Consider the following 7,910-nt stretch of genomic DNA (forward strand, 5'->3'; position numbering starts at 1 on the left):
AAACTGTACATTTTAATAATGGAGATCTTTTTTAAAGGTTAAAACCTCATTTAATTTTACATCTTATAGGGTTTATACTGAGTACAATATTGTATAACTGTAATAATTCAACTGTAAACCTAAAAATTTACAGCCAATTTTGAAAGAGATGCGTCTTAGCTCTGGAAATTGTTATTGAATATGTCAGTGCTTTTGTAATGAAATGCTTCTTCTAAGTATGTGGTTAGTAAATAAATAATTTTTTTTTAAGATAAGAGAATCAAGAAGTCATGATAATTACATGCAGTTCTACAAAATGCCAAATGGGGTTAAATCCACTCATTTCCAAAAGCTACTAATGCATGAAAGGAAACATCTTTGTAAAGTATATATCATAGCCCTGAGTATAATAAATGCCTAATGTATGCTCAAAAGATAGAATATGCAAGATCTAAACTAGTCATCTACCCCTCAGCATACATATACTCTATTGCTCAAAGGAAGTCACATAACATTGTCTAATAATTGTGATACAGTTTTTTGCTTGTTTGCTCTAAGTATTTTATTTATTATTTTTATTTTATTTTTTGCCCGTATGTATGTAACTGCACCATGTCCACAGAGGTCAGAAGAAGGAGTTGGATCTCCTGAAACTATAGTTATGGATGGTTGTTAGCTACCATGTGGGTGCTAGGAATTGAACCTGGGTCCTCTGCAAGAGCAGCCAGTGCTCTTAACAGCTGAGCCATCTCTCCAGTCCCAATTGTGATAAAGTTTAAGTAAAAGCAAAGTCACAGAAAGCTTGACTGTGGTACATATGTACATATACACTATAATTTATATACATATATAATCATCGACAGACCTTTATTATTATAAAGTGGATTCTTTGATTCAAAAACATCATTACTTCCAGAGGCACAGAGCTTGAAGTCTAAAGCTTTGGGAATACAAGTCCCTCAAATAAATCCTGGGAGTGATAGTGATTAAGACACCTACATTTACATTTCTCCTCCACCTACATGTTCTACCTATTGCAGATATGCCCATACATGGTTATTGTTTTAAGGTGTCTGTCACATGTTGAAGGATAGAATCTCATCATCTCTCCAAGCTGAAGCCAACTGTTTTTTCTAGAACAAATTGCACAGATCCATCAGAGAAGTAGAGTCTACATGGTTCAGCAGATCTGAATCTGTGATTATATGATCATTGATGCATCTTCATTATTATAAAGTGGATTCTTTGGTTCAAAAATATTTACAAAATTCCATGCTGGAAGAACCTTTGAAAAGTGGAGCTGACTGAATAGCAGAGCTAAAAATGACAAACCATCCATACATGTCATTAGAATCTAGATACACTGGTACATTCCTCTAATCCCAGCATTTGAGATGTAGACTCAGGAAGGTCACAAGCTATGTAGGCCAAGCTATATAGCAAGACTGTTTGAAAAAATTCTAGGTGAATTTCTGCCTTTCTTCCTAATGGTAAAACATCAAATGTAATTACTTCTACAGCAAGCAAATGCCCAGTCTGCTCCAGGGAAAGCACAATATTGTTATCTATTCATGGAATTTCAGTGTTCAGCAACAGCACTTGGTATGTCAACTTGGTAAGAGGACACCCAGGCCGTGTCTTGCATAAGATCCACTCTGCCATTGTGATTTTTATCTTTTATAAGTTCATTATCTAATAAAAAGTATAAATGGGAAAAAAAGTTGTTAACATTTACTGGCCATGTCACCCTGTACAATTATCTACAGAAACAAAACTCCTGCAATAGATATACTGAGGCAAGCAATTAAAATTCAAGACAGGGTTTTCCACACTTTTTATCTGCTTTCTTGGGCCCAATTACATGACCCTCAAATCCGATCTTGCTTCTTCCAGTCGCCTCCCTAACCAGTAAAGGAGTTCACCAGTGCACCTAATCTACATAACTCAGGCTACTTCTTTGCTCATACGAAGTAGATGGCCAAGCAAAAGCTAAAAAAGTCTCCTACTCTTTGTATCGTGAAGACTATACTATCTATTACTTTAGGCATGAGTAGAGCAGTAGTGTGGCCACACCGTTTTTACTTCTGACTGGTATTCCTCTGCATAATACAATCACAGATTTTTATTTGTTTATTTTCCCCTTTATTAACTGATCATAAAGAACCCCCCAAAGGCCATGAGAACAAACTGAAGGAAGATCACCAGAGTAATGATGGTGAGTGACATGGAAAACAGAACCACCTGTTCGTGCACTAACTAGTGATGTCTGAACATGTTCATATTTAGTTCCAGATTTATGAATACCATCTCACTATGTCTGCTGCTGTATGTACTAAACCGTTGTGACTGGTGAGCTTAATGACATGCAGTTCACAATGAGTTCTGCTGGCTGCACAATCACTGCATGCTCTGCAGTTGCATAACCTGTTTCTGCAAGGACCCAGCACTGTACCAGCAGCTGCTCTCTGAGTTGTGAATGGTTCTTTTTGCAGATGGTGTGACCATACTCCAGAGCCTTAGGGTTCTGTGCTATAGCTCCTTTACTGGGACTCACCAGAGACAACACATGGTGTCTTTATTCGCTACAAATACCTCTAGTAACATGGGATCAGATGAGCTTTATGGCTCAAGTGGTAAAGCAGAAGTCTGATTTTGTTAACAGGCTTTTCTTACTCTAAGCCTTGTTCAAAATAAGTAGCCTATATTACAGAATACACAGAATAAAAGCAGTATTTGTGCCTGTGAAATGTACTATAATCAAAGGCCAAAGGACTTTGGTCATCCACTCAGAGTACCATCCAGCTTCAAGAGTTGATATCTCTTTAAATGCTTCCATGGAGACCCTCTGAATTTCACTCTTTGCTTCAAATTGGTGATTAATACAGCTGAACTTACAATTTGTCTCTCTTAGGTGCATCGCTGGTTCTTGCACCATCACTCGATTCCACATTCTCTGCTGTTATTTTTCTAGTGCAATTACTATATGACAGACACAAGCCAATGTCTCCTCTGCCCCCTACATCACACACTGCTCTATTACAGATGGAAGCCTAGGTGGTTCCACTGCTGTAGCATTATAACATGGACCATGAACACTCTGCCTGTAGCAAGCGGTGGAGTCCTCATGGCCATTCAGTCAGTAAATGCCTGAGCTCTAGATTCCATATCTTTCTAGACAGTCTTGTAAGATTGCTCCTTATTGTATGACAGATTTCTTAGTAGCAAAATCTGAGGTGGAAATTTTGTGCAAGAAATTTTCCAGGAAATGAAAGAAGGTGTGAGCCTTTACCAGAAAGTATTTGTAACAACTAAGGGATAGGGCATCAGACTAGTAAAAAGATATCTGGATGGGTTACCAAGAGTGTACTGTAAGAGATGAGTTCCAAAGACCTATCACTGTATTCTAGCCAAGAGTCAAATCATTAACTACCATTTTTGTGACCTGCCTAGACTCCCAGAGATTATATTCACGATACTTCCTGTTAGGGTTTGGATCTACAGCAACCCCCTCCCCAATGCAACAGGGCCTCACAGTTTTGCAAGCCCTCTGGAATTATAGGGAGTGAGTTAATGAGCACCCTGACCACCTGCAGACAACATAAGCAGACTCCCTACACCTATGACCCTAGACCTGAGCACTGCAAGAGCTGTTTCAGCTTCACCTTTGATAATCTTAGAAGATAAACAAACCTTTTATCCCATGACCCAGATCCTGGCTTACATAAGGGGACGGAAGGGGGTGGTTTGACAGAGGCTGTTTTCTCCTGATAACCCTTGGACTCTCTCCCCTGCTTAACTTGTTTTAAAAAAAATGTTTTCCTGCCTTTCACAGCCCCCCAAATCCCCTATAAAATCCCCCAGCCAACAGCCTGTAAACTGTCAGCTCCTCTATCCTGAACTGGGGACTGTTCTGTGCTTTCTCTGCCAATAAACTCTATCTCACTGGAGTTCTTGTCTGTGTCCTGGTGCTTTCTCCCGATTTGGACTTGGTTTACCTATCACTTCCCAATACCACCACTGCTGGCAGTGTTAGATAGGGTTCATTATTCAACGGTAGTAGCACCTGACACCGCTAGAGAAAATGTCTCATCAGTTAGTACAGTGCACAAATATGAAACTCAAGATGGAATCACAAAAGAATTTTACTGTGTAGCCCTTTCCTAAAGTATACAGAGTAGGAAGAACTTTTCAGTTGCTCTTAAATGCAAATTTAATTGAACCTTATCTTTTTTCTCATTCATTTTAGACAGAAGTTAAAATATCCAACCTACAAGTCAAAAAGTTTAAACTTTCTATAAGTTCAAATCTGTCCTCTCCCTCAAGCTATACCTTAAATTTGAAGAAAAAAGAGGAGGGGGGACTGGAGAGATGACTCTGAAGTTAAGAGCACTTGCTTTTGCAGAGGACCAGATTCATTCCCCAGAACCCATGTTAGGTGGCTTACAACTGCCATAACTCCAGCCCCAGGAGATCTGACATTATGTTCTGGCCTCTGAGGACAATTGCACTCATGTGTATATAGCCTCACACATGAATGCACATAATAAAAAAATTTAAATAAACATTTAGGGGACTACAGAGATGACTCAGTAGTTAAGAACACTAGTTGCTCTTGCAAAAGACCCAAGTTTGTTTGCCAGCACCCAAATGGTGGCAACCATCCCTTCCAAGGGAGCTGATGCCACTTCTGGTCTCTGAAGCCATTGCACTCACATGTTATATTTACATACATGCAAGCAAAACACTCATACACATAAAATAAAAATAAATAAAACATTATAAAGAATGAATCTTTAAAATTTTTTGACGGTAAGAAGCTTAGTTGTTTTTTTCTTCCCAGGTTGGTGTTGATGAAGGATAAAGGTAAATTAGGAAGCCTCTTCCTTCATGAGTATCCTTGTGGGCTCTTTCCCACTGCTTTCTCAGGGCACCCCCCTCCCATGGGGGGTGTTTACAGGTGTTTGTTAACATGAGTTTAGGTGACTGTGGAGGTCAGATGTCAGTGTTGGATATCTTCCTCAGTGGTTCTCCACCTTAGTTTTTCAGAATCTCTCACTGAGTGTTCATCTCACTGATTTGGCTAGACTGGCTGGCCAGCAAGTCCCAGGAATCCTTTTGTCTCTACCTCCACAACACTGGGGTTACAGGCACATGCCACCATACCTGGCTTTTTATGTGGGAGCTGGAGATCCAAACTTGGGCCCTCATGCTTGCACAGCGAGCACTATACTGACTGAGCCAACTCCCTAGCCTAGCCCCTCTCTTCACTTAACCTAGAGCCTAGCATTTTATATTAGCACTCTACTAATGAATAGATATATCCAGTCCATTCAGTCCATTCAGTAATTTCTACCTGAGCCAATACTTCATCTGAAAGATATTTTAATGGGTTTTTAAAAAAATGCCATTCACAATGAAGTTTTCTTATGTGCATGTTTCTTTATCCAGGATAATTTTTAAAGCATGATTTATAATAAAATATGTGCTTAAGGTAGACATGCATATTATGAGATTATCACCATAGTCAATACAATCACAACCATAGCTGCACAGTATTTGACTTGTTTCTATATCTTCATACATGTGTGTCATGAGAGCACTTACAATCTACCTTCTTATAAAATATATATTTCAAGTATTCAAAATAATATTTCTTACAATAAGTTTTAAAACTTTTATTCACTATTTTTATGTATATGACTGTATTACCTGCATGTGTGTAAGTGTACCACATGTGTATAATGACCACAGATGGCAGAATAAGATAACTCAAGTTATGGACTCCAGCTTAGACTATTGAAAAACAGTCATAAAGGCCGAGACACAGTCAGGGCCCCTCCTCTGATCACTTGTAATGAGGGAAGAGATTCACAGTACACCAAGAACTTTTCCACAACTCCTCCTTATGAAGATTCACTCTTATGTCTTGTTAGGTAAGTTTTACCATCAGCTTCATGACCCTCTCTCAGCTTTCATGAGCATCTTGTACTTGACTTTGAACTCTGTGACAACTGCTACCCAGATGCTTCTGAAACACCTCCACTCAAATAGCTTTTTGCACCTAGTTTTTATTTCTAGGTCAGACTTACTGTGGTTTCTTTTAGCTGTGTCTATGAAATATCAACTTTAGAGAATTATGGATATAATTAAGTAATATAACACTGATAAGGTGACAGGAACCCAGTTATACCAGCACATGTTATGTTTTTTTCCCTCTACCCACTGTTTTCCCACAGGTTACTGATTGAAATGCTCATCTCATGCTCTAAACAAATCATAGCCTATCATCCTCCACTATCTCACACCTGGAAACCATTGTTCTAATCTCAAGGAGAGAATAGCATCCACAGATATGAAACAATATATAAAAATCTCTGAATCTTGGCTATATCAAGGGCCCAAGGTCACTGAAGCAGTAACAGGACCATATTCACAGACCCTACTATGAACTGAATATATGATCTCTTTATTCAAACAGTGCTAAAAAATGCAGAACTTCAACACCAAAACATTAAACCCAGCACAGGGTCTTTCAAAACACCAGGTACCAATGATGGCCTTGCACAGGGGGCTCAAATCTGGAATTGGATGCCAGTTTCTTTTTTCTATTCTCTGTTGCACCAACAAAGTTATACAGACAAATACATAAGCTTGTTCCAGCTTTAACTTAATTGAAGCTGATCAGGCAAAAACTCCCACCATTGAGCTATTGACCCTTCCCTCCAGTCTTGGACAGACAAAGGGAGTGTTAGAGGGCTACTGCCTAGCATTATTCAGCTGACAGGCAGAATCAGGAGACACATTGTTTACAGATCTTGTTCCTGTTTGAATGTCTCTATCAATTCCAGGCAGCTTACAATTTGAGATCTTTGTTGTTGTTGTTCTTATTCTTGTTGTTGTTAAAAATACCTAAAAGAAAAGAGTGAAAAAAGGGAGAAAGAGAGATGACCCATAGGCCTCTCCCCAACCTGATCATGCCCTCCATGCCTTGACTCCCCCAGCCTCATTCACCCTCCCATCTCCCTTGCTAGTCTCTCTGCCTAGACTAGGTCCTATCCCATTCCTTGTCTTGGCACACCAGACACAGGGAGGTGGGGAGGTCCCACCACTGCTTCCTGATCCTTTGCATCCAAACCAACTAAGTTCCTTCTCAGGTCCCCAGGAGCACTCTGGACCTGGCCCTACCCTCACCTCCCTCTGTTTCCCTGGGCCTGAACGACCTATAGGCCGCTCTTTGACCCACAGGCCTCTCTCCAGGGTAAATCAATGGTGCCCTCTGTGCCTTGACTCTCCCAGCCTCATTCACCCTCCCATTTCCCCTGCAGGTCTCTCCCTTTCCTTCTCTTGGTGCCCCAGACACCTGGGGAACCACTACTGCTTCCTGATCGTTTGCATCCAGACCAACTCAGTTCCTTCTCGGGTCCCCAGGAGCACTCTGGACCTGGCCCCACCCTTACCTCCCTCTACTTCCCTGGGCTGGCACAACACAACAGCCTCTTTCCTGGACACAGGGGCTGACCTTTCCTCTTCCTGATCCTTTGCATCCAGACCAACCCAGCTCTGCAGTACAGTCCCCAGGAGCCATTGGGGCCACTTCCTGTCCCCATCTTCCTTTGCATCTCTGGGTGGGATGGCCACCAGCTGCCCTAGACTAGCATCTTTCCTGGGCCCAGCTCCCAAGCCAGTCCAACCCCCAAATTCCTCAGGCCAAAATCTTTCCTGAAGGAATCCAGAACTTAGGAGAACTCCTGAGAGCATCTGACACTCATATGACTTGGGCCTCTGTGGGAATGCCTGAAGACAAAAGCAATCTGGCCACTCCAATATAAAATCAAAAAAGAGAACCAAAGGCTTAGAGAAACCAGCTTTTCATGCCCAAAAATTAAACCACAAAGACACACAAAGTTCACAAAAAGAAGCAGACCTAAACT

The sequence above is a fragment of the Nannospalax galili genome, unplaced genomic scaffold, assembly GCF_000622305.1.
Source record: "Nannospalax galili isolate Female #2095 unplaced genomic scaffold, S.galili_v1.0 scaffold784, whole genome shotgun sequence".
In the NCBI taxonomy this organism is placed as follows: Eukaryota; Metazoa; Chordata; class Mammalia; order Rodentia; family Spalacidae; genus Nannospalax; species Nannospalax galili.